This window comes from Oryctolagus cuniculus, chromosome 8, assembly GCF_051225735.1.
Source record: "Oryctolagus cuniculus isolate XC-2025 breed Fujian yellow rabbit chromosome 8, ASM5122573v1, whole genome shotgun sequence".
NCBI lineage: Eukaryota > Metazoa > Chordata > Mammalia > Lagomorpha > Leporidae > Oryctolagus > Oryctolagus cuniculus.
The window spans coordinates 23897216-23925050 of NC_142874.1; the positions used below are offsets into that span (position 1 = coordinate 23897216).

The window sequence follows — 27835 nt, forward strand, 5'->3', positions numbered from 1 at the left end:
ATCATTTAAAACCCCTTAACCTTATACACCAAGTAACATGTTGGTATTTTTACTTACATTTTATCCACAAGAGTTGTACATATGTATGGGCTAGTGTGACATTTCAATACTTATATAAAATTTGTACTGATCAAATCTACATTTCTCTTTGGACATTATTTTACGCTTAGAGCCTTGAGCTCGTGTACTTGGTTTGCTAATAAAAGATCTAACAGAGATTACTGTGAGCTACACACAGCCCACTGTGTGACTTTAGGAAATGACTCAATGATCTACTGCCACTAGGATACAGCATCATCCGTAAACCCTTTTTTCCACCTCGTTTTAATATCGCAACTGGTTTCAAAAGCAAAGCACAGAGAAACAATAAAGGGGAGAGGGGGAGAGACAAAGAGAGAAAGATACCCACCCGTCTAGCAGTTCATTACCCAAATGCCCACAAGGGCTGATCTGACCCAGGCTGAGCTGGGAGATGGTCTCCAATGTGGTAGCAAGAATCCCACTACTTAAACCATCACTGCTGCCACTGGTATCCTGAGCATTGTCTTTCCCACTAGGCCAAACATCCATCCTTCAAAAAACTCTGACATAGCCTCATATAGCCCTGGCTTCCAGAGAAGGAGGCCACAGTCCCCTGTCTTGACCCCATCACTGCATGGTCTCCTACTCCCCAATCACCACACATGCCCCCATGTGTGCCTCCCACAACCTCCCTAACTTCAACCAGCCCACTGTCTTCTCTGGCATAAGGGCCACATCATAATACAGCTTCAGATATCTGTATGTGGATACTCAGTTTGGTTCTGCCTGAGATATGGGTACCCGGGTCTGCTGAGTGTACACTTAACAACCCCAGTGTGCAATGAGGCCCAGTGTCACCTGGGGACCTAGTACCACAGATAGAACAGAACATCAGAGCACTGAAGCTAGGACGGCGGTACGGGACTCGGACCACGAGCCAGCAGTAAGGGCCAACCTGGCTTCTGCCAGCTTCTGCCAAGCTCCTGCTCAACTCCAGCCACAGCATCTGGTTAAACGGATCCAACGGAAGACACTGGGAACCCTGGCCCACCAGGGCTGCCAAACATGCAGTCACTGGACGTAAGGGCCCACATCTGAGGCAGAAGCAACCTAGCTATCCACATGTCCAAAACTGAAACTGTGGCATGGCACTGTCACACCACATATTAAAATCAACTCAAAATGAACTGAGAGTCCACACAGAAGATCTGAACCCTTACAACTTATAAAATAGAAAAATCCTTGACATTAGCCTCAAGAGTGGTTGCTCATGTGTTAACAATTAAGCACACAGAGCAAAAGCAAATATAAGGAAATGAAACTACAACAAACTAGTAAAGCAAGGATCAATGAAATGAAAAGGCAAACCAATGAATAGGAGAGAATGTTAGCAAACCAGATGTGCGATCAAGGGAGTAATACAAGGAATGGGCACCACTAAGAAGCAAAGAATACAATTAAAAAGGGACAAAGGACTGAATCAATGTTTTCCAGCAAAGACATACAATGTACCCAGTGGGTATGTGAAAAAGTTCTGAACATTGCTAACATCAGCAAAATGCAAACCAAGTTGACAATGGTTATTATCTCCTATCTGTTAAATGGCTACTGTTAAAAAGCTAAGAGATAACAAGTATTGGGCACAACGTAGAGAAAACGAACACACATTATTGGAGGGAAGGTACACTGTACCGTCCATTATGAAAAACAATATGGAAGTTCCTCAAATACAATTTAAAAAGGAACAACCTTTATTGACCATGAATCCAAAAGAAAATCACCATCTCAATGCACTGTCTGCACCCCCACATCACTTCAGCATCATTCACAATTCCACGATATGGAAATAATCCAAATGTTTGCTGATGGACCCATAAGGAAAAATGGGATACACACACAGTGGCATCCTCGCCAAACCTTAAAAAGAAAGGAAATATTACTACTTGTCACAGATGGATCCAAAAGTATGGAACTATAGGACATGACCATGAGGGAAACAAGACACACAGAAATGAGCACTACGACACGATCACACTTCCATGTGGAATATACAAAGTCCAACTAACACAGTCAGAGAGCAGGATGGTGTCTGTGATGAACTGGGAGCATGAAACTGAAGAGAGGGCAGTCAAACGATACAAACATATGGTGATGGGGCTGGAGCTGGGGTGTAAAAAAAAGCCTGAGCCTCCACCGGCACTGCCAGCATCGCGTGTAAGCACCAGACCAGGTCCCAAGTGCTCCACTTACCATTCCCCTCCCCGCTAACGTGCCTGGGAAAGCACTAGAAGATGACCCAAGGACATGGGCCCCAGTGCCAAAGTGGGAGACCTGGGGCAGAGCCCTGCCACTGAGGACATCTGAGGAGGGAAATAATGCATGAGATGAGATATCCGTCATCCTCTCGCTCACCCTGTCTGTCTCTGCCTTACTCTCTTTATCCCTCTCTCCCCTTTTCTCTGTTCCCTGCCTTTCAAAAGAAATGTACAGGGGTCGGCACCGTGGCTCACTAGGTTAATCCTCCACCTGCGACGCCCGGCATCCCATATGGGCACCGGTTCTAGTCCCGGTTGCCCCTCTTCCAGTCCAGCTCTCTGCTGTGGCCAGGGAGTGCAGTGGAGGATGGCCCAAGTGCTTGGGCCCTGTACCCCACGGGAGACCAGGAGAAGTACCTGGCTCCTGCCATTGGATCAGCGCAGCACGCCAGCCGCGGCGGCCATTGGAGGGTGAACCAACGGCAAAAGGAAGACCTCTCTCTCTCTCTCTCTCTCTCTCTCTGTCACTGTCCACTCTGCCTGTCAAAAAAAAAAAAAAAAAAGCATAGGAGTGTCAATGAGAGGGCAGGTACGGTAGAAGAATTACTGCTACCAATAAATACAGCTGCTAAAGCTGCAATTATTGAATGCATAAAGTATGTATACCTTAAATAAAAGTTGTCTGGGAAAATACATAAAGAAATAAAATTTGAAAAAGTTACAAAACACGGTAAAAGTGATAAATTTGTTAAGTGGCCTCATTGTACTAATCCTTTCATAGTGTACTGTAAGTATCAGGAGAGTTGAACGGTCTGTGTGAAAATGCAATATGCAGATCAGACTCACATCGAAACACAGAGAACGTGCCTTGAATAGATAGAATTTTTGTTTCTCAGTTACACTGTGAAAAGGCTGGAAAAAATAAAGCATTCAAAAATAGGTTCCTATACTTAAAATGCATCATAAAAGTTAAGGAACTTAGGTTAATATTGTGGGGTTTTGGTAGGCTTCATGGGACAGAAATGATGCTAAAACATTCATGATTGGGGCTGGCACTGTGGCATAGCGGGTGAGGCCACCAAATGCAGTGCTGGCATCCTACACGGGCACCAGTTCAAGTCCCGGCTGCTCCACTTCCAATCCAGCTCTCTGCTATGGCCTGGGAAAGCAGTGAAAGACGGCCCAAGTCCTTGGGCCCCTGAACCCACGTGGGAGACCCAGAAGAGGTTCCTGGCTCCTGGCTTCACACTGGCACAGTTCCGGCCCTTGCAGCCAACTGGGGAGTGAACCAGCAGGTGGAAGACCTCTCTCTCTCTCTGCCTCTCCTTCTATCTCTGTGGAAGTCTGACTTTCAAATACATAAATCCTTAAAAAGAACATTCACAACTTGACTAAACTAAATTTCAGGAGATTCATATCTTGAAAATAAAGATTCGGGAATTCCATCAAGAGAATATTTAAGACAATATCCAAGTAACATAATGCATTGTCGCCCCACCCCACCTCCCTCAAACTGAAAACTCAGAAATACAACATGAAAGGAAATGTATCTGAAGGAAACCAGGAAAGTGAAAAGTGAAACGAGAATCCTAAATTACTATGTGCTATTCTCCCACCAATGTGTGCACATTCCTATGTGCATTTAACATAGCTACTATTATAGGCAGGTTGTGAATTAGCCCAATTAAACTATGGAATGGAAAATGCAGGGCCTGCTTCATCAGTAGGCGACCAGTGACACTGCAAGAAAATGTTAACATAATTTAAATGTCTTTAAAGTAGCACTCTGAAAACCACAGATATACCAATTCATTGAAGGATTTCCTGGACTCCATGCCTGTTCTCTCACTACAGAACTCCCAAATATTTGCAACACTGAACTGCAAGTCAGTTTTAGTTTTCCCATTCATAATTACTGAGGTGTACATAACTCACAAACAAAACAAAGGCATTGTGTGAGGTGAACACTCCATCTAGTTCCCCCCCCCATAGATACGATTCTAGTCAAACACAGGGAAATCATCTTAAGACGTTTGGCGTAAACCACTTTAATTTTGGAATTTCCCCAGAAAGTTTCTAAATTTTAACTTCCTGTTAGTAGTACACTAGTAGTTGCTAGCCTAGGGAGAGGCTAGGCTTATGGGAGATGATAAAGTTTTATGGTGGTCACAGGAGCAGAGGTTGTGGAAAAGGAATTGAGACACAAAAGCGAAAAGCCAAAGAATCACGTATTCATGTGGCTTCCAGAAGGGTGTGGGGACCAGCCAGCCTTTGAGATGCCTGGTGAACGTTATCAGAGAACATGTGTGGACTGGGAGCATGAGAAAACAAGAGAACAGATTTTTCCGGGTTTGTTGTGTGTGAGGGAAAAGAATTATGGAATCAAGGAATCAAGTTTGAAAATAGCCAAAATGAGAAAACCGTGGGCAACATAAACAGGTCTAGCTAATGATGGGAGAAAAAGCCAAGACCCTCCTGAAACACGGTACAGAGATGAGGCTGTCTAGGATGAGAAGACCAGTGAGAACAAACACTTAGACTGAACATGGGGTCATTTCAACATCTGGATTTGAATAATCAGGACTAAGAGGAACACCAAGAGTGGATAATGAGGAAACTGGAACATCCATGATGACTCGCCTCAAGGGGTTGTTACCGATTAGTCCCTGCTCAGCATCTCCTAAAATGAAAACCAAGGAATGATCCTTGGATGTCAACACTAGTGAATGCTAACCAGCAGGAAGGAAGACTCGATTCTCCACATACTATAAGAACCAAACCACAAAACACAATACCTAGGGATTCTGAAATTCTGTGTTGTTTAAACACACGGACTAACAGGGATTTCGTTTCGTCAACCAAAGTTTCACAACCAATGGCATGGCATCCATTGTGGATACTGTGCAGAAACAATACCCCTCTCCTCTCTGACCTAAAAATATCATAATCCAAGTGATTTCTGTCGCTCCCCCTCTTCATGGAGGAGCAACACAGGACCCTGCACTGTTCTTTCTGTCTGCTCGGCCCTCCCCGGGTTTGCTGCTGGTTCTTCCCGGGTTGGCTACTGTCCCTTCCACCTCCGTGGAAGGGCAGTTCCCCCTGGCCGCATTCCCCACTTCCGCAGGGGAGCGGCACACCGCCGGCCGGTTCTCTCGGGGGCTGCACGGGTTCCCTTAGATGTTCCCCATAGATGTTCCCGGTGCATGCCGTTTCTCTCCTCCTTTATAGTCCTCCTCCGCCAATCCCAACTCGGCTGCCCACACGCCGAGTACGCTGCTCTCCAATCAGGAGCAAGTCCTACAGTTAATTGGTTGAACTGGAGGCAGCTGTGCGGAAGCTGTTTACTTCTCTCCCAGCGCCATATTGTGGGAGAGCAGATGCATAGAATAAGTCTTAATTCCAGTAACTCAGTCCAGTCCGGGCTGCTCCCCACAATTTCAATATTTCAAAATCTAACTTAGAAATAAAAAGAACCAGTATTGAGTTATTCAGAACCTTATAGTTTTATACCTGCAACAAATATACTTAGGGAATAATGCTTCCTTCTCAAACTTTCGGTGCCATCCTCTGATCTACTTGCCTCTGATGATAAACAGAGTCCCCACAGTCCTAGCTAATGTAATAATATGACTGGGATATGTGAAGTTTACATCGTATGTCTCCCCATATAGCCGCATTCGTTAAGACGATCTAACAATATCTTGCTAAAGAACTTTTTCATAAAATTAGGGCAACACTGGATATCACAGAGGCAGAATTAGAATTCAGTGGGGCAATGACATCGATATACAACCATTTTGGGGGGTTTCCCAGTCAATGCTATCACTGCTGTGTTGCAGAACCTTCCATGTAAACTGAGATAAACTAGCTTAGCAAATTAGGAAAAACAGGAGTCAAAGCCTGTGAGCAGGAACTTCCTTTCTGGATGACTAGATCCGTTTTCTCAGCTCCTATCCACCAAGCAGAACTATAAATCCAGAAAATAACACAAGAAACCTGGAAATTAACGCAGTCGCTGGGCATCGTAAGTGCCCACCCGACAGAAGATGACTCACCTGCTGGTTCACCCATCCTGGCATGACAATTCAGCCAGGTAGGCCCATTCCTTCTGGAACCATATGTGATACCTCCGAGCACATACACATTTTACGATATACAATGTAAAGCCTATTTAGAACATGTGACATGAAATTTATAATATATAATACAAATTGAATATACAGCATTCAATTTACAACATACAATATAATACACAATTTATCCTTCCTTTCCCCTGGCTCCTGAAGGCCCGAGTGTCCCCTGCCTGTGGCCAGGGCCGGCATATGATACGCACAAACATTTCAAGAAGACTCACCAGGCGAGGAGGGACAAACCTGAGGGTCCTGTTGAACCTACTGCCACTCCTCCGACACCAGCAGCCCAGCCCTTCGTGCAGGTGTTGCTCTTGGCTGCTCACCTCCTTGTTCGAAGGCTTGGCGCCAGTGCTCAGCACATGTTCCAACAAAGAACTCCACGACGCTGGATGCTAAGAAGAGAAAAGGGAAACAGCAACACTGAGCACCCTTTTTATAAACTCGGTATTCGACAGCATGCGTCAATTCTGATTGGATTCCCTTCAGGCACCAACCAATCAGAAAACAAAGACCAAGCCCACACAGGCTTGCACACGGGATGTGGCTCCAGGCTTCTCCGGAGCTCCTGCTGTCTGTACCAAGTAGACAGCGAGGCCAGGCTCCAGTGCGGTGGGGCCGCGGGTCAGCTGTTTGCTTCACTTTTGCCATGGAATTTATTCCACCATTCGATTTAAAATTTGACAGTTTTTCTCTTTAGGTACAGTACATACTCCTCTGATTGTCTCCCTAGAGTGTTCAAATAAAGTGAAACTGCTTTTATAGGACTCATGCATTGGGAGTGGTTTTGTTTTTCAACGACTGGATTACAGAAAGAAAACAAGTATGGGATGCTGGCATTACGGGTGGTGGCTTGACCCACTGCACAACACTAGCCCCTACCCACAGGAATTTAGAAGCCCAATGATTTAGAAAAAGACTGTCTCACATGTGGAAGGAATGCAAATGTATAGTTTCGGTAAGTCTGAATGACTTTTATTGCAGAAAACAAGAAAACACAAAGATATTTCAACTAGGTGATGAGGAGTCTGATATACAACAAATGATTCATTTAGCAGTACCGTTACCACTGCGGGATCTTTTCCTCTAACTACTGGTTTAGACACTTGATTTAAATTTGCGGCCAGCCTTGGAAAGCTGGAAATCTTGATGCCAAGCAGAAGCGAGATGAAATTTGAAACAGAGGCATACCAGCTAGAACCACAGCCTAGACCTAATTCTAGTGTTTACCCTTGGCGAGAGTTGGAAATCACAAACTCTGTAAGTAAGAAAACACCATCTCCACCTCCGGATTCCACGTTAAGCACCATGTGCGCTGACCAACAATGCTTTCCTCCCTCCTACTTAATAAAAATATAATAAAAATAAGTCTATGATTGCTGCACTAATTGTAAGATACCTCTGCTTAAAGATACACCATGAAATAAAATATTTCAAGGATTTATAATAACTCTAAGAGGTTTCTAACTCAGAGAAAGTTCCAGGAGGCAAGGGTAGGTCTGTTCTAGTCTCTAGAACAGTGGGCAATCAATCCCCCAGGGCCCCAACTGTTCCCCTCCGAGGTGACTCAAAAACGCGTGCTTGAGCAATTTTGAAAAGTCACAAGTTGAGGGGCTGTGTACTAACAGAACCCTACCAGCCATCCAAATGAAGGGAGAACCATCATGCAGACATTGTGCAGACACCACACCACCTGTGGGTAAGGCCTCCCCAGTGTGCACAGCACTAGCCCTGGAAATGCCAGTCACAGGGCGTAACGATGCCCACGGGGGCTGTGCAGTGTGACGACTCTGCCAGTAATAACATCTCTACCCAACAGCTCTCGAGTAGCTCAGGAGCGTAGCAGTTACATCTTGTAAAAACTAGCAGACGTGACTTTTACACAGGCCAAGAATATCTACTAGCTCACTTCACACAAGTCAGTATGTGTCATTTCTGATGATCACTTTATCAGCAAACTTCAACAAGAATTTCAGGCAAGATTTTAGGTCAGTGAGTACTGTGGGTCTGCAAGATTCTTCTTCTTTCTACTTGAGGCTTTCTTTGAATGGTTAAAGGTTCTTTTTAAAAAAAAAAAAAACATTTTATTTATTTTAAAGGCACAGTTACAGAAAGAGAGGGAGAGAAAGAGAAAGAGAAAGAGAAAGGGAAAGAGAAAGAGAGAGGTCTTCCATACACTAGTTCACTCCCCAGATGGCCACAATGGCCAGGAGCCTCTTCTGGCTTTCCCACGTGGGTGCAGGAGCCCAAGCACTGGGGCTATCTTGTGCTGCCCTCCCAAGTGCATTAGCAGAGAGCTGGATTGGAAGTGGATCTGGGAATCTGAATCAGCATCCATATGGGACGCTGGTATCATGGGGGGCGGCTTTACCAGCTAAGCCAAAACACTGGCAGCAAAAGTTCTTATCTTCTACTTTAAGGTTTACAAAACCCCTCAGAAATCTAGAAATTTTATGACACAGCTAACAACTCGGAAAGGACAAGAGTTATTAATGGGTGGAGTAGGGCATCTGGTACAGTGCTTAAGGAGAAACAACCGGGGCCTGGTGAGTGGACAGTGCTGTCTGTGACTGTCCACCAACCTACTTTATTTTCAGCTGTGAGTCCTAGAGGTTTGAGAGCACATTTAATAATGTACAAAGCAAAGAGGCAGAAAGAAGGGCAGTCAGGCACAAGAGGGCACTGCTCTAGTCTTTTCCACACTGCAGGTGCGGAGATCTGTTCAACACCTGTGTAAATTTCAACGCGGTCAGCCTTGTGCTAGGGAGAGAGCTGGCCTGCAATGCCATTGCCTACTGCAGAATGCTAGCAAAGACCTAGTGATTCTGAACTAACACAAGTCATCAAAACAGTTCCAGGAATGCTCTGGTATGGATAATCCACGTTGCTCCCTGCAGCATTGCTTTAATGGTGAAATATCAGAATTATCATACAAAATAGCAACCGCTTATGTTGGAATACAATGTAATCTTATACAGTCACAGCCAATGGGTTATACTCAGCAGCCAAGGCCAACCTCACGGGCGCAGCCTACATGGTCACAAAGGAGCCATCACACAGCGCTGGTACTCAGAAGGGCCTTCACTGGGTGTAAACCTCTGCTGGTGGTGACTCAAAATCCTCGGTTTGTAAGCGAGTCCAAAGAACATGAGGCTGAGCCAAGGAGGTATGCGGGAGAAAGGAAAGAGCTTTATGACTTAGTACCTTTAGTGGCACTTTATCCCTGCCTTAGGAACAAGGCGCTCACAAAATTATGCAGCAGGCCCTGTTAGCAGTGGTGATGCAAACCCCTCCCAAGCAGCCAGCCACCCTGTGAAGGAGGGAACGGAAGACTAATCAAGGAATGGCTTCTGGTATAGTGGCTAAGCCACTGCTGGAATCCCCACAGCCCATGTTAGAGTGCCCAGGATCAAGTCCTGGCTGAAGTCCTGATTCCAGCTTCCTGCTAATCCACCCTGGGAGGCAGCAGGTGAAGGCTCAAGTACTTCCATCCCTGCCACTCACATAGGAGACTTGGATTGAGTTCCCAGGCCCTGGCTTCAGATACAGTTCCAGCTGTTGTGGGCACTAGGGAAGGAAACTAAGGGATGAAATATTTCTCTCTTCCTTTGAAATAAAGAAATAAGAAACAAAGACTAATCGCCAGGGACCTTGTGGACCCCTCAAACCCTCTGGTCTTAACCCTACCAGCAAATCTCCTTTCATACCTAAGGGTCCCTCTCAAAAGTCAGTTCCAGTCCCCGGGTGGCAAGATGCCCACCTCAGACTCCTCCGATAGCTCAAAGAAAGATGACCACTGGTGGGAACCAGGACACAGGACCTATATTAACAAATCACAGCATGAGGCCACAGAGTTATTAAGAAGGGTCCTTAGTAACATAGGACAAGTGCCTGTGGTTCTGCTCCATACAAAGACAAGCCCAAAAGAAAAGTACCACTGGTTTTTATGAGCTACACCTCTCTGATACGCCACCTCTAGAACTACTGGAACCTGGGGTTCCAACCCCAGGAGGGACACAGCAGAGCAGGTTTTAAACTGGGGCTTTACTGTTTTTGATATATGGCCTAGGGCAGGTCCCCACCTCCTTTAGCCTCCTATTTCAAAGGGGATCAGCAGTGCCTTCCTCACAGAGCTTTGAAGAGGATTAAACAGTACAATGTGGTATAATTAAGTAAAACTCTTGCTTTCCCTCCTTGTGCTGTTATTTAGAAATGAGACGATGGTACACTAAGAACCCTGACAAGTGAAAGTGCTTCAAGAATGCTGATTCTGTTGCTGTCTCCTTCCTTGGCCCTCGTGCCCTTGTTCTTGAGACCAGACCCTTCATAAACCATCAGTTCCTGTCCCAAGACCCACCAGTGAGTGTATTGTTAGTTCTGCATAGGCTGAATACCAACTGTGTACCAGGGACTACAGGAATGAAAGCAGAGAGAAAAGGCCTGCCCTGGACAAGCTCACAGTCTTCTATGAGATACAGGTATTTAGCAAATACATGCTGATAAAATGGGTTAAGCGCTTTACGAAGATAAGCAGTGTGTTATGCAAGTTCTGGAAACGTATCCCTGCCTGGGAGGATGAGAGAAAAGTATCACAGAGAAGGAAGACCCTTGAGTTGGATATTTTGAAACATGGCTACGACTTTCTCAAGCTGAAAACACTGAGGAACATCAAGTAGTGGCTGCCTATCTGCAGAGCAGTGGCAAGTCTGGCATGACAGAAGCAGGGGCTGTGCAGCTTGGAAAAGGAAGCTGTGAACAGACCTGAGAACAAGGCCTTGGAATGCCCCCCTAAGGGATTAGGGCTTTTGAAAGTATGCAAGAGGAGATGAGAAAAGATCAGACAGTCCCCTGTGTTTTCTAGGGAAATGCAGGTGGTATGCAGGCCTGAAGCAGAAAAGCCTGGAAGAAAGAATCCGGAGAGCAATGAGACTTGGCAGCAGGCAGCCTCGGCCTGAGGGCTTGTGTAGGACCTGAGCCACCACTGACATAGATTCGGTGACTACTAGGACACAGATGCTGGTAAAGAGGGTGCTGCCAAGCTTGCCAACTTGGAAGGCAAGTCAGATGGAGCCGCCAATACAGAGATCAGTGCAATGTGTGGAGCAGGTTTGAATGGAACAGGAAGTCTGCGGTACCTGCAGGACACTCAAGTGTGTGTCTAAGAGGCAATGCAAACGGAGATGTAGATCCCATGGTAGAGGCTGAGGATGGAGACACTGCTTTGGCAGGTAGTCTCATAGAGACGTCGGTTCAAGCCACAGCAGTACGATCACCTCGAGTTGATTCGAGTGCCCCAGGCCAGTGTTCCCGCACACACATTACGGTTCAGAACCACCCAGAGAAGAGAGGCCGGGAGTCAAGGCCGCTTCTCACGGACGCGGCCAAGACTGATTCCGGCCAGGGCCAGGAAACCCCCAAAACGGAACCCGGGCCGTGGGAAAAGTTCTTCCTCTCCCAACCCCCGCCTCCACCCGCCCACCGGCACTCCTGTCACACTCGCCCTCCCTCGACGCTGCCCCACACGCCTTCCTTCCCCTTCCTTCCACGCCACCCCACCTTCACGCCACCTTTTCCTTCTCCCCCCTTCCTCTCTCCTCCCGAATCTCCCTTGGCCGCCTCTCTCCTCCTCCTCTCCCCTCCACCCCTCACATGCACACCCCTTGCCCGCTACCTGCACCCCAGGCCCCACCTACCCCGCGATGACGGGAAGGCCATCGCGCCCAACTCACCAAACAAAGAGTGTTTCTGCTCCTCTGGAACAGGAGCCGAGGCCCGAGGGGTAGTCGTCCGGAAGCTGCCCAAGAAGAGGACCGCGCCTACACATTTCCAGAAGGGCAAGGTACCTGCCGCGGCTGTCTCGGGCTGCAGTGTCTCTGATTCAGGCCTGACCCCGGAGGCACTGGGTCTCACTCAGGCTCTGCCAGCAGCATCGAGGACGGCTCCTCAAGACTTGAACAGGCTTTTGGGCAGGAACAGATGAGGAGCAGACTTCCATCTGAGGATGGCTGAGCAGGAGATGTACCTACGGGTACAATTCCTGGTCACAGCGCAGGGCGCAAATTCACTCCCCACAGGCAGCTGCCATGGCGCCATGGGACACATCTGCATGCTGCTACGTCCAGTGTGGGGCGCCCAAGAGCCGATTCCAGTCCCGCTACTCCAGGTTGGGAACCAGGGAGGCAGCCGCTGATGGCCCAGGTACTTGGATCCTGCCTCCTTCCCTCCTGGGAGTCCTGAATGGAGTCCTTGCCTCCTGGCTTCTGCCTGGCCCAGCACTGGCCTTTGAAGCCGCCTGGGGAGAGAAGCAGTGCATGGGGCATCGCAAGCACTCTTGCTCTCTCTCAGTGATTGCCCATCTGGTGGTTCGCCCCCCTCCCAGGTGGCTACAAAGGCCAGGGCTGGGCCAGGCTGAAACAGAAGCCAGGGACTTTATCTGGTGCCCCATCCTGAGAACCTGCCACCGGGCCCCTGGCTCCTGAATACTGGCTCCGGATCTGCTCAGCCCCCATCATTGCGCCAATTTGCAGAGGACCAGCAGATGAAAGACTTACTTTCTCTTTCTCTCTCTCTCTCTCTCTCTCTCTCTCTCTCTGCATATAACTCTGAATTTCAAATAAACAAATAAGAACTTTATATATAAAAAAAAGGGGGGGGAAGACATAGCTATAAATAAAATACTACATCACGGCCAACTACTAGAGTTTATATCGAACTTGATACTATATGCATCACCTGGCCTATTAACACAGAACTCCTGTGGGAAGGATAGTTAAAACCCGTGATTTGCAAACCCTTCCAAAAAGGAGACAAAGGGGAAAAATCTTCCATCTCATCCCTTCGGACCAACATTTTCCCAACATGCAAAACAAATGCATCATAAAGAAAACGGCACATACGTATCTGTCATGACTGCGCTGTCACATTCCTCAACAAAATATTACCAAACGCGCTCCTGAAGCACAACCAAAGCTTAGCACGCTGGGTGCAACTGAGAGGTACTCCAGGAATGCAAGGATGGCTACCATACACAATCAATATCTCACAGAACAGAATAAACATGGGGAAGCCCACAAAGTATCCCTATAGACACAGAAAACCTAGTTCACAAAAACTCCCACCACTTTGGCCATATCAAAATAAAAAGGAATCATCAAATCAGGAACAGAAGCTAAACCTCGGCTTGACAATGGCCTCTCACTGAAAACCCACAGAGCGCTAACATCACACCAAATGCCAGTTAACCGGAAACTGTCCTCCTAGACCAGGAAACAGACGAGCGTTTTCGCTCTTATTCCTCCCCGTCAGCAGTCTCGGGGGTCTCGAGCAGGGCGGCTGGGCCATCAAAACGCAAACAGACGGGAACGCGGAGCCGCTCCGGGAGGAGACGGAGCCCCCTCTGCTCTGGCACAGCTGCTCGCACACTGGGGAAAGTTCCAGACCGACCGTCCGCACAGCAAGACCGCGACTCCACCCGCGCCTTCGGGACCCGAGAGCAACAGGCACGCCGGCAGCGAAGACTCGCAGCGGGAAACCCCAACAGCCCCCGCATCACTCACCGCCAAGGGGGCCCGGTCTGCTGGCGGCACAGAGGCCCGCGAAGGCCGCTGCTTCCACGAAGGGCCGAAGAAGAGAACCGCGCCCGGGAAACGGCGCGGCAGCCTCGGGCCGCAGCCTCTCTGAGCCCGGCCTGACCCCGGGGGCGCTGGGTCTCCCGCAGGCTCCGCCGGCAGCGTCCAGGACGGCTCCCGACGGCTCGCGCGGGCTCTCCGGCAGCAGCGGACGGGACCCGCGAGGACTCCTACCTGAGCGCCGCGGGCCACAAGGGGCCACTTCCGGGGCACAAGGGGCCACTTCCGGGGCACAGCGCCGGGCGCAGGCGCACTCCCCACGGGCGGCCGCCGTGGCGCCACGGGACGCACCTCCGCGCTGCCTGCCGCGTCCAGCGTCCGACGCCCCAGGGCCACTGGCAGTGCGGCCTCTGCAGCCTGTGACCCAGGGACCACGCCTCCCGGCCTCCTGGGCGCCCTGAATGGAGGTCAAGCCTCCTGGCTTCTGCCTGGCCCGGCGCTGGCCGTTGGAGCCGCTTGCAGAGAGAAGCAGAGCACCGGGCATCGCGAGCCCTCTTGCGTCTTGCTCTCTCTCACGGATCGTCCCTCTGGGGGTTCAACCCCCAGGTGGCTACTAAGGCCGGGGCCAGGCCGGGCTGAAGCAGAAGCCGGGGACTGTATCCGGTGCTCCACTCTGGGTTCAGGGGCCTGAGTCCTTGGGCCGTCTCCCTCTGCTTTCCCAGGCATGGCAGCAGACAGCTGGATCCCACGGGGAAAGGCTCCCAGGAGGGGCCGGCGCTGTGGGGGAGCGGGAAAAGCCACCACCCGCAGCGCCCGCATCCACATGGGCGCCGGTTCGAGTCCCGGCTGCTCCACTTCCAGTGCCGCTCTCTGCCGTGGTCTGGGAAGGCAGCAGAAGAGGGCCCAAATCCCTGGGCCCCCGTACCCATGCAGGACACCCCAGGGAGGCTTTTTTAGACAATTGTATTAGAGTTTTCATTATTGTGTTCAGTTTCGTAATAAAGATTATTTGCTTTTATATCATATATGATTGTTTTCAGTTTGATGGTGTGGTGATGTTTCACTCCACTTTTTAAGACTGTGTTGGTCATATAAACAGCAAGGGTTGACTATGTGTGTACAACTTAATTAAGTTGGATTCAGTGGTGAAGTATGACACTTTTTTTATTACATGAATATGTTACATTTTGAGAAGTTATGATGAAATTCTGTGTGTAGCGGCGGCCGCGGGGGACAAAGGGCGGGCGGATCGGCGGGGAGGGGGCGGGGCGCGCGGCCAGGCCAGGCCCGGGGGCTCCGCATGCTGCAGCTGCCCCCGGGCGCCCCCGCCGCCGCCCGAGCCGCGGAGCCGCGCGGAGCCGAGCCCGCGAGCTAACCCGAGCCAGTGGCCCGGAGCCAGCCGGCGGGCGTCCCGGAGGCGGCGGCGCAGGGAGGGGCCCGGCGCGCGCGCACGTGGCCCCGGCCGCCGCCATGGCGGACAGCGGCCCCGCGGGGGGCGCGGCGGTGGCGGCTCCGGCCCCCGGACCGGGCAGCGGCGGCCCAGGGCCCCGCGTCTACTTCCAGAGCCCCCCTGGGGCCGCCGGCGAGGGCCCGGGCGGCGCCAAGGAAAGGTCACCGTGAAGTACGACCGCAAGGAGCTCCGCAAGCGCCTCAACCTGGAGGAGTGGATCCTGGAGCAGCTCACGCGGCTCTACGACTGCCAGGAGGAGGAGATCCCAGAGCTGGAGATCGACGTGGACGAGCTCCTGGACATGGAGAGTGACGAGACCCGGGCGGCCAGGGTCAAGGAGCTGCTGGTCGACTGTTACAAACCCACCGAGGCCTTCATCTCTGGCCTGCTGGACAAGATCCGGGGCATGCAGAAGCTGAGCACACCCCAGAAGAAGTGACGCTCCCCGACCCGGGCGAACGGTGGCTCCCGCGACAATCGCTGCCCCCGACCTCGTAGCAACAGCAATACCGGGACCCTGTGGCCAGGCCTGGCGCCATGAGCAGGGCTCCCCGTGCCCCTGGCTCAGGGGCCTCCTCCCAACCCCTGGGTTTTCCATTTTGGGGGTTTTTTATTGTTATTATGCTGACGGGACTTTTTGTGTTTTTATATCGACGCTGCGGCGCGGGCCCTTTAATAAAGCTAGGGTAAGCCTTTAAAAAAAAAAAAAGAAATTCTGTGTGTAGTGATTTTTTTTATTTTTTAAAAAATGTAATGGAATGAATTAGCATCATTTTCCGATGATAAATTCAGAAAATATTGTTTATAGTTAAATTATTTTTAAAAAGAGAAGCGGGAGAACATGTGTACCTGCACATATTCCAAAACTTTAGATGGGTTGCTAAAACCAACTTTTAGCTATGAATTTCAAGGTAAAATAAATCATTACATATTAAAGCAATCCTGAATCTATTTTTTCAGTTACTAGCAATCATCTCATATTGTGCCTTCAGGTGAAATGATCAAATAATAACTTTATCTTTCAGATTTTATTCCCTCGAATTTCTGGTATTCACTAGATGATACACACTGTTTTACAGATATGATAATTAAGTCTATTCTTAGTTTTATAATCTGGGTATCATATTTCCTGTTACGCTTTTATTGTTTATGTAATTAATCCGATAAAATTCTTAAATTTTTGTTTAATATGTCTGCATTTCTTTTTTGTTACTCTTGCATCTGATTTACCCAAACGTGGAATATGCACCTGTGTTTTAATGGAAATGAGAGAAAATGTTCAATGTTGATGTTTGTTACAGTCTCAGAAACTAACAGGTTCACTGACAGACTATCAGAGGACAAATAGATGACATCTGAAATAATATATTGGAAATCTATTTGGTATTTTATCCATGATCTCATGAAGTTTTAGAAGCTAAATTAAATGCACACATACCCTCTCCCCTCACACACAAACATATCTGTTAGGGTTTTCCTAAAAGAAATGATCCATAGAGGGAGCTTGTATGAACACTGGAATCTTTTTTTTTTTTTAATTATCTATTTGTTTATTTCACAAGCAAGGAGGGAGGGAGAAGAGAAAGAGAGAGAGAGAGAGAGAGAGAGAAGCTATTTTCCATCTACTGGTTCACTCCCCAAATGGCCACACTGGCCAGGGAAGGTGCAAGGACAAGCCAGGAGCCCAGAACTCCATCCAGGTCTCTCACTTGGGTGGCAGGAACCCATTACTTAGAGCATTATCCTCAGTCTTCCTAGGCGCATTAGTAGGAATCTGAACTGATAGCAGGGCAGCCAGGACTTTGCATTTCCCAATATTATTTTTAAAATATATCAAATAGCCAATAAGCCTTTGATCATACATTTTGTCCTATCAATAGTGTGTCTTACTTGAGCAGCCAGTAAAGTAAAGGGAAATACATTAGATGAAGTGAACACTCCAAGCATTTTACTACATTGACAACTGCCATCCCCACATTAAATCACTTGTGTTAGAATCACAAGATGTAGAATATCTGGTGTTTGGGGTCAGCATTGTGGCACAATGGGTTAAGCCACCACTTGGGACACTGGCATTCTGCATCAGAATGCCGGTTCCACTCCTGGCTGCTGGTGCAAAGTCCTGGCTTTCCTCCCACCCGCAACCCTCCCAACTCCTGCTCCCTCTCCCATTCCATTCACATCAAGATTCATTTTCAATTATCTTTATATACAGAAGATCAATTTAGTATATATTAAGTAAAGATTTCAACAGTTTGCACCCACACAGAACATAAAGTGTAAACTACTATTTGAGTGCTAGTTATTGCAGTCCTAGGTTCATTCTTAATATTTTTTTGGTGTTGCATGGAAGTGGGGTTTATCACTGGGCTGTGATAAACACACTACAGGGTCAAGGTCAAACCCTTTCATTCACAATGGGAAATAGAGTGAGCAGGATCCAGGAAACTTCTCTAAATCAGATAACTACCCACTACACAGAGTGGGACAAAATGCCAGGTCTTCACCATGGAATCCACAGTCATCTCATTATTTTATTCTCTCACCCTAGAACCACGGATGGCAGGGCCCATTTTAAAGGCACATGATTTGACAGAGACTAGAAACAAGTATAGCAGGATCTATCACGGTACAGCAGGAGTTAAAAATGATGCCTCAAGTGAAGCACGGACAAGATTTCATCAGAAAAGCGGCTACTAGGGGTGAGTGAGTCCTCATGGATCAAAGGAGGCTCTGCCCAGGGATGAGGCCATGAGGGATGATCCGACCGCATGGAGACCACACCTACAAACCTCACTCAGTGTTTCTCCTTCCAGATTCAGTCTGCCTTTTTCTGCACATTATGCTAAGAAAGCACAGAGAATTCCAATGAAATGCTATGTGTTTCACTCATAGCAATGACCTGACCAAATCTCACTTAAAATTGAGATGCAGTGACAACAAGCTAATAAAAATAAATCAAATTAGGGACTCATTTAAAATCTAATTTCTAGGATCATGCGTTTGCTGCAGGAGTTAAGATACCCGCATGCCATACTAGAGTGCCTGGATGTCAGCCCCAGCTCTGCTTCTGATTCCAGATTCCTGCTAATTTGACCCTGGGAGGCAGCAGGTGATGGCTCCAGAGGCTGAGTCTCCCATGTGAGAGACACTGGATACAGTTCTAGGTACCTGGCATTTGGAGACTGAACCAGTTGATGGAAGAAAGATCTCTCTCTCTCTCTCTCTCTCTCTCTTTCTCTCTTTCTCTGTGTGTGTGTGCACGCGTGCATGTCCCTCTCTTCTTTTTTCAAATAAAATGTTTTTTTTTATTTTTCGCTTTTGCAAAGTTTATTTTTTATTTATTTGAAGGGTAGTGTAATAGAGAAGCAGGGGGAGACACACACAGAGGGAAAGACAGAGTTTCTCCCCAAAATCCACTCCCTCAACTCCCCCCCACCACACTCCCATTAGTAATCAGCTCTTTCCAGATTTAACTGGAAAATTGAGTGTTCACCTCTGATCCATCTTTTTGTCTGTATCCCACATTCAATTTCCCTATAAATTGAGTTACCTCTGCCTTCAGAATCTAAACATCTCTTGCCACCCTCACTACTGTTTCCTTGGCTCTGATTGTGGCGTAGTTCAGTCTCCTAACTTCTCTACTTGCCTTCTCCCTGGCTGTCCTGTGTACTACCATTCACCCGATAACGAGATCCATTCAAATAAAACCCAAGTCCTATCACATCACTCCGGCTATGAGCTTCTGACCCCTCCTGGAGGGAGAGCAGACGGCTTCACTGTCACCTACGGATCTCGTGATGGGCCTGCACTTGCCACCCTCTGATCTTCCTGTCTACCACTTTCTTCTGTCTACTCAACTACATAGACACTAGGCTCCTGCTAATATCTTGAACGCACCAGGAACACTTTAAGTTTGGAAACATTGGTCTGGCTCTTTCCAAAGCACTAAACGTATTTCTCCAAAATAGCTTTATGGGATGTTCTGCCACCTCCTGTAAGTCATTACCCAAAAGTCATTTTCTCATTGAATCTCCCCTTCCACCAGGTGTTCACTAGGCTACCATTTCCAGGTGGAGAGTTTCCCCTGTGCTGTGATATAAAAAAACTCCAAATGTGTGGCTCCCTTCTTTAAAAAAAAAAAATAATAATTCTTTATTTGAAAGCAGAATGACAGAGAAGGAGGGGGAGAGACAGAGAGCTCTTCCATCAGCTGGTTCATTCTCCAGATGGCCACAATAGCCTAGGCTGAGCCAGATCAAAGCCAGGAATCTGGAACTCCATCCAGGTCTCCCAAGTGGATGGCAGAGGTCCAACATCCACTGCTTCCTGAGTGCATTAGCAAGCAGCAGGATCAAAGGCAGAGCATCTGGGACTCAAATCACTTTTCCAATATGGGATGCCCATGTCACAAGTGGCAGCTTAGCCAAGTGAGCCACAGTGCTAACCTCTGGCAGCCTTCCATAGAAGACTGTTGGAGGGACAGATGAGGTAAGAGAAACTATGGAGCCTCCCAGCCAGCTACTTAAGTGAGGCCAGGGATGGAAAAGAGCCAGGAGGACTCGAAAGGAAGGGAACATGAATAAAAGGAGTGAAAAATGCAACCTCAAAAAATCTAAACTCTGTGAGTCTTCCGGAGTTTGGTTTCAAAAGGAAAAGACAGATGGTGGCTGCTAGACGTATAGTGAATCCCTAAATAAAGCTGTGGAGGTCTGGCTGCCCCACCACCTCTCCAAACTGTAAAGAACCTAGGACAGATTGGCTCTATTTACCCGAGATTTTATGATCTTTAGAAAATCAGTAGAATTTATAACCCACTTGAAGTCAATGTCCATTGAAATCATAGGAGGCAGAGAGGAAGATTATGGCTCTAGATGACAGGGAAGGCAGTGCCAGTTGGCTCAAACCACAGTAAAGGGGTCTAAGGACAGGTGCAATGGCTGAAGGGCAAGGAGGGAATGTTAGCTGGATTTCTGGACACCGGTGCCCAGTGTAACTCACACAAAGACTGGTGACATGATTGAATTAGAGAGATAGGATGAGCGACTGTAAAGGACAGCAAGCGACATCACCTAAAAGGTAGGAATTCATGGAGTGACATCTGCCTGTTGTCTCACCCGCCAGAATGCATTATTGCACAGGATCTGAGGTTCAAATGAGGAAACCTCTCACCTCCCTCAGATAATGGAGGAACACCTTGTCCTTCAGATTCGCTTTGCTCTTCATTCTCTTTTAATGGAGCATGGTAGATGGGAAATTTTAAAATTATCCCAGCCCACTCAACTGGCTAATATAAAACAATTAGAATAGACCAGGGTAGGATACCTGAGGTGCATAAAGAAATTTAGGTTTTAATTAAAGATCTTTTAGATGCAGGTAAATCAATACCTACAAAGTCCTTGTTTAATGGCCTGTGAGAGAAGCTGATGAGTCCTTGAGATTCACTGTAGATTATAGGAATATTAATAAATAATAGCTCCCGTGACACAATAGTGCACAATATTATATTAACTCTTCAAGCTATGCAACGAGCTCAGAGAGAATGTTATTCTGCAACCAATTTAGCTAATGCTTTCTTTTTCACTTCTACTTATGATAAAAATCAAAGGCAATTTCTATTCATGTGAGATGGATGGAAAAATACACTTTCTCTGTGCTCTCACAGAAATAGTTAAACCCTAACCTAACCTAACCCTAGGGTTAGGGTTAGGGTTAAGGTTAAGGTTAAGGTTAGGGTTAGATATTAATACCACACCTGATGAGATTTCAACTCTCTCATTGGGAAGTACTGTTACTCAGTATATTATGATATAATGTTCAGAAATCAATCTGGACACTAAGCTAAGGCTGAATTACAATGCCTGTTAACCATCTGATCCCAGAGGATGCCTGGTTAACCCAACTGACGGCCAAAGCTCGGGAAATCAGTGAAATTCTAGGACAGCCCCTGGCCAGGAGGGCCTCTCTCTAACAACCAAAAATAAATTCTTTTTCTGTTCACACCAACATCAAAGCAAGCAGCAGAAAAGTTGATCAGGTTGTTGGTTTCTGGAGAAATCATAATATCTAAGAACTGTATTAGCCCCTATTCACAAAATTGCCCAGAAAAAAAATATTAAGTGGGGCTTAAACAACTGGAGGATTTTCCTTCTTCAGAACCATTGCACAATAAATATCTCTGTGATCTTACTAGCTTTCTGCTCACCTTAAGATCCCCACGCTCTAATGATTTTGAGTGTCCCGGCAAGCAGCCACCTGGGCTGGAGCATTTGGCAATGGCCCATGCCTGACACCCAGTGGTAACTGCTGGTATTTTGGACTAGAATGTGTACACTAATGAAACTTCAAGGTAAGCACCATGTGAAAACACTTCTCAGCTTGCTATTGTTATTAGAGTTTCAGCTGAAATTGTTTCCATGACACAAGTGCAGACATTGACTTTGAGATGTGAGATACTCGTTGTCCTGAGTTAGACCATCTCAGCATACCTGTGCCCAGGGAGAAGAAGACAAGAATTCCCTTTCGATACAATGTGCGTTACATCTTCCAGTGGGATTATGTGAGCACACAGCTGACTGGTTTTCTCCCTATGCTGTGTTATGAAGGGACGCCAAACAAGCAGTGTGATTTTTAAATAGTTCTCAAAGGTGGAAGACGAAGCCAATAAGCATTCATTTGAGAAAGCAGTCGTATTGTGGAAGGGTTGATGGCACTAATTTAACCAGAGATTAAATATAAATCCACTCGGGGCTGGCGCTGTGGCCTAGCGGGTTAAAGCCCTGGCATGAAGCACCGGCATCCCATGTGGGCGCCGGTTCTGGTCTTGGCTGCTCCTCTTTCAATTCAGCTCTCTGCTATGGCCTGGGAAAGCAGCAGCAGATGGCCCAAATCCTTGGGCTCCTGCACGCATGTGGGAGACCTGGAAGAAGCTCCTGGCTCCTGGCTTTGGATTGGCACAGCTCCAGCCATTGTGGCCATCAGGGAAGTGAATCAGCAGATGGAAGACCTCTCTCTTTCTCTACCTCTCTGTAACTCTGCCTTTCAAATAAATAAAAATAAATCTTTAAATATATATATATATAAATCTACTCAACAAACAGGATTGAATCAGTTCCTTGTAGCATCATAGGAAACACGTAATAATGTTGTGACATGTGTTTTCCTATACTATGATTCTTTTTTTTTCATTGTTTTAATGCTATGATTCTTGAGAAGTTACATAAATGGATATTATAATTATGATTATTAATTTGGCTATGCTTTGGGGCCAGCATTGTGACACAGGAGGTTAAGCTGCAGCCTGCCATGCCATAATCCCATATTGAAGTTTGAGTCCCAGATGATCCATTTCCTACCCAGCTCTCTATAATGCGCCTGGGAAGGCAGTGGACGATGGCCCAAGTATTTGGGACGCTGACACCCACATGGGAGACCCAGATAAAGTTCCTGGCTCCTGGCTTCAGCTTGGCCCAGCCCTGGCTACTGTGGCCATTTAGGGAGTTGAACTAGCATATGAAAGATCTCAAAAAGAAAGATCTCTTTCTCTGTCTCGCCGTGTCACTCTTTCAAATAAATAAATAAATATAGCTCTGTGTGAGTGTGTGTGTGTCTACATACATATATAATGGGGGGGGGGGCTCTGGTTTGATGGCACTAACTCCATTCTCAGCTTTTTCTTACAACACAGGCAGGTGTGGGTAGCTGATAGCAAGGAGGCCTCTTACTTCACTCTGGCTGAATGAGAACCACATTGGCAACTATGTGCCAAGATGCAGATGAGATAGTTTGGGTCTGGGGCTTTTCCTTCCAAAGCTGACATTTGGAAGTTAAGATCATACACTGTTAGGATATATATATACTGGTGCCTTCCAACTGCCATTTGAGACTCCCTCACTATGACTTCACTCCCTGTAAGAATTCACTCTGCAAAGGCATCAGTCAATAGAGGTCCCTGCAACAGTGAAGTCTCTGGCTTCATTGAGGGTTTGATGGCATCTGGAACCCTGGAGCCTTACCTTGAAGGTGTGTGTGTCCTGGACCATTTGGAAAACCCTGGGAGGGTACACAGTGTTTGCTACATCACCAGCAGTTGGTGCTCAGATAATTTCCTTCTAGCTATTTTTGATATTCTTTTCATGCATTCCCTTTGCTTGTTTTTGCTCATTCTGATTGTGGGGAGCAACTGGGAGCAACTCGGACTAGACTGTTACTGGAATTAAGACTTATTCTATGCATCTGCTCTCCCACAATATGGCGCTGGGAGAGGAGGAAACAGCTTCTACACAGCTGCCTCCAGTTCAACCAATAAACAGCAGGAGCTGCTCCTGATTGGAGTAGAGCAGCGTACTCGGCGTGTGGGTAGCAGAGTTGGGATTGGAGGAAGAGGACTATAAAGGAGGAGAGAGACAACATGCACCAGGAACATCTATCTGAAGGAACACCTGTGCAGCCCCCGAGAGAGCCGGCTGGCGGTGTGCCGCTCCCCCGCGGAAGTGGGGAAAGTGGCAGGGGGAACCGCCCTTCCACGGAGGTGGAAGGGACGGTAGCCAACCCGGGAAGAACCAGCAGCAAACCCGGGGAGGGCCGAGCAGACGAAAGAACAGCGCAGGGTCCTGTGTCGTTCCTCCACGAAGAGGGGGAGCGACATAATGGTGCCATGACTCGGATATGAAGCCTAGGCAGGGTTTAGTGTCGTTCCTCCATGAAGAGGGGGAGCAACACTGATTGTGAATGCATTGTAACAAACTGAGTGAGGATTCTGACAAGCAAGCTGCCACGTTTGCCTGAACTCTTCTCCTACTTCGCCGATTCCCTGTCTTTATAGATGTAGAGTCTTGTGAGCCCTTTCAATTACCTGGATCTAATTTTCAATCTGTAGCAATGTTCTTCTGTATTATAGAGTAGTAATAATTCTACTTCATATGGTTGTTTTGAGGAATAAATGTCTTGAGATGCCTACAATGGAGCTGGCACATTCAGAGCTTACGCACATTATATTTTATCCCTGGAGCAATGCGATCATTACAGTAGTTTGCATGTAGTCTTCCAGGATAAAGAGCACCATATACTTGGACATAGAAATTCTAGGTTTCTTTTATTACTTTACAGTCACACATAAGATGTAATCCTCATGTTTTCAGAGAACAGATTTCTTGCTTTGTGGGTAAGATTAGCACAGGTAAGAGAGTACTTCAACAACCTCATGGAAAGTAGAATTAAAAGGTAAAATTAGAGGCAAGCATTTTGCCTACCAATTAAGATGCTGGTTAAAATGCCCACACCCCACATCAGAGTTCCCTGGTCTGATTCCTGGCTCCTGATCTCAGCTTCTGTTAATGTAGGTCCTGGGAGGCTGCAATGATGGTTCAAATCCTCGGGTTCCTGTCACTCATGGGGGAGACCTGGACTGCGTTCACAGCTCCTAGCCCAGCCCTAGCTAGTGTGGGGATTTGAGGAGTGAACCAGTGGAAAAGAGCGCACACACTCTCTCTCTCTGTATCTACTTCCCTTCCCTTCCCTTCTCCCTCAAATAAAAATGAATAACTAAATACACATAAGTTTCATCCTGCAAAAAAAAAATTGAAGTTCATGCATGCTTTTTCTTTTTTTTTTTTTTTTTTTGGACAGGCAGAGTTAGACAGTGAGAGACACAGAGAGAAAGGTCTTCCTTCCATTGGTTCACCCCCAAAATGGCTGCTATGGTCGGCATGCTGCGCCTATCTGAAGCCAGGAGCCAGGTGCTTCCTCCTGATCTCCCATGCGGGTGCAGGGCCCAAACACTTGGGCCATCCTCCACTGCCTTTCCGGGCCACAGCAAAGAGCTGGACTGGAAGAGGAGCAACCAGGACAGAATCCAGTGCCCCAACCAGGACTAGAAACTGGTGTGCTGACGCCACAGGTAGAGGATTAGCTTAGTGAGCCGCAGCGCTGGCCGCCCATAATATGTATTTTCTGTGAACTTTTTTGAAGTGCCCCATGTTGAAAACAATATTTTTTACACAATGATGTGACCTTCAATTAATTGATCCAAGAAAAGTTCAACAGGTTTAAGATTCTACTCATAGCCACGGTTGCTACAAGAGAACATACTCTTCTCTATTACCAGGGTAATCACACTAGAGATAAGTAAAATATATGTCATGTTTCAGAGCAAAAGTATTCATAATCCAAAAGGCCAATATGATCCAGAAACACTTTGCACTGCTTTTTAAATATTTATAAAAGGTGACCAAATTCCATGTATTTCATATATATGGAGATTTAGGGGCACAGTGATACTTCCTACCCTACCCTCTCTCCCACCCACACTCCTATGTGCCTTCCTCCTCCCTTTCTTATTCTTTTTTTTTTTAATTTTTACAATATATACTTCCAGTATATATTATTTTACAATAATAAGATTTTTCATAGACTTTGCTTTTTATATTAATTTCATCTGATTATTAATAATACCTAGGTGGGACCAGCACTGTGGCCTAGCGGGTAAAGCTGCCACCTGCAGTGCTGGCATCCCATATGGGCACCAGTTCAGTTCTCAGCTGCTCCACTCCAATACAGCTCTCTGCTATGGCCTGGGAAAGCAGTAGAAAATGGCTCAAGTGCTTGAGCCCCTGCACCTGCGTGGGAGACCCAGAAGAGGCTCCTGGCTCCTGGCTTCGGATCAACCCAGCTCCGGCTATTGCAGCCATCTGGGGAGTGAACGAGAGGATGGAAGACTTCTCTCTCTCTGTTTCTCCCTGTGCCTCTGCCTATCTGTAACTCTGCCTTTTAAATAAATAAATAAAATCTTTTTAAAAAATTTAGGTAAGACCAAAAAAGAAAAGAAATATTAACGGGCCGGCACCATGGCTCACTTGGTTAATCCTCCACCTGCGGCACCAGCAACCCATATGGGTGCCAGGTTCTAGTCCCAGTTGCTCCTCTTCCAGTCTAACTCTCTGCTGTGGCCCTAGAGGGCAGTGGAGGATAGCCCAAGTGCTTGGGCCCCTGCACCTGCATGGGAGACCAGGAGGAAGCACCTGGCTCCTGGCTTCAGATCAGCGCAGCGCCAGCCATAGCAGCCATTTGGGGGGTGAACCAACGGAAGGAAGACCTTTCTGTCTCTCTCTCTCACTGTTTATAACTCTACCCGTCAAATAATTAAAAAAAAAAGAAATGTTAAGGGATCTAAAGGTAGACATAGACTAATACAATAGTAACAGGAGATTTCTTTTTTTTCCCAGTAAACAATTATCCATGCAAAAATTATCAATGTAACTCACAAGCCTATTTAATGGCCTAAAATTACTCACTTCATTGTTGTTAATATCCACAAAGTAGAGAAGCCTGCATTCCAAGAACAGCAATGTGTATGGGTCCAGGAAAAAATGTCATAGTATTTCATAGGACACAATCACCTAGGATTTAGGAAAAATCATCTTCATTCAGTTAGAATTTACTACATTCTCCCAGATGTTGATGTGGCACTCCCTTGAACCAAAATTATAAACGTAAGTATTTTCAACCAAAATACAAAATCATTCACGTATCTCAAAAAGATTTCTTTTTTTTTTTTTTTTTTTTTTTTTTTTTGACAGGCAGAGTGGACAGTGAGAGAGAGACAGAGAGAAAGGTCTTCCTTTGCCGTTGGTTCACACTCCAATGGCCGCCGCTGCCGGCGTGCTGCGGCCGGCGCACCGCGCTGATCCGATGGCAGGAGCCAGGAGCCAGGAGCCAGGTGCTTTTCCTGGTCTCCCATGGGGTGCAGGGCCCAAGCACTTGGGCCATCCTCCACTGCACTCCCTGGCCACAGCAGAGAGCTGGCCTGGAAGAGGGGCAACCGGGACAGAATCTGGCGCCCCGACCGGGACTAGAACCCGGTGTGCCGGCGCCACAAGGCGGAGGATTAGCCTAGTGAGCCGCGGCGCCGGCCTCAAAAAGATTTCTAAGGTGTCCACTTGTCAACTCTTTTCAGGGGCTTCAACATAAACAAGAAAGGTAAACATTGCCATTATTATATGGGTTCTTGTTATCAAGTGACAGGAACAACTGGATTAGTAATTTCCCTATAGGATTGCTTTTCTCCACTTGTGTCTATTTAACTTCAACAACAAGATATAGCTAAGAATAGAATAACAGCAAAATTAATAGCCATTGGAAGGTCTTGCTTTTTTGTTTTTTTTTTTTCAAATTGAGATGATGATTATGTATAACAACTGAATAACAAACCTTTATGTATTAAATGTATTTGCCCAAAGAATGAACTGAAATACTGCTCAGAGTTTACACCTGATAGAAAAGTAAAGGCAAGAATGTGTGCTGTCCATTCATTGCAGTCATGCATGCACTCATATACTGAGGAAGTGTTTTAGACATTCTGCTGTACTTACATTTGAAAGACATTTGTGGTATTCTAGCAGATTGTGCACAATC

General features: G+C 47.0%; 1 long non-coding RNA gene and 1 pseudogene across 6 annotated transcripts in view; one reads left to right on the top strand and one right to left on the bottom strand.

Moving 5' to 3' along the window:
- LOC149124925 (uncharacterized) overlaps positions 1 to 6769 on the bottom strand; it is a 33032-nt gene extending 26263 nt beyond the window's left edge. The window contains exon 1 of one of the 5 annotated variants that reach the window (XR_016211728.1): positions 6631 to 6769. This is a non-coding gene — a long non-coding RNA (uncharacterized LOC149124925). The remainder of the gene's footprint in view (positions 1 to 6630) is intronic. The other 4 variants (XR_016211731.1, XR_016211724.1, XR_016211730.1 and 1 more) reach the window with 4 other exon arrangements.
- Positions 6770 to 15274: 8505 nt separating this feature from the next.
- LOC149124926 (protein phosphatase 1 regulatory subunit 14B pseudogene) lies at positions 15275 to 16610 on the top strand (annotated as a pseudogene). The gene has a single exon (XR_016211733.1). The product of XR_016211733.1 is annotated as a protein phosphatase 1 regulatory subunit 14B pseudogene (transcript).
- The last annotated feature ends 11225 nt before the right edge of the window (positions 16611 to 27835 follow it).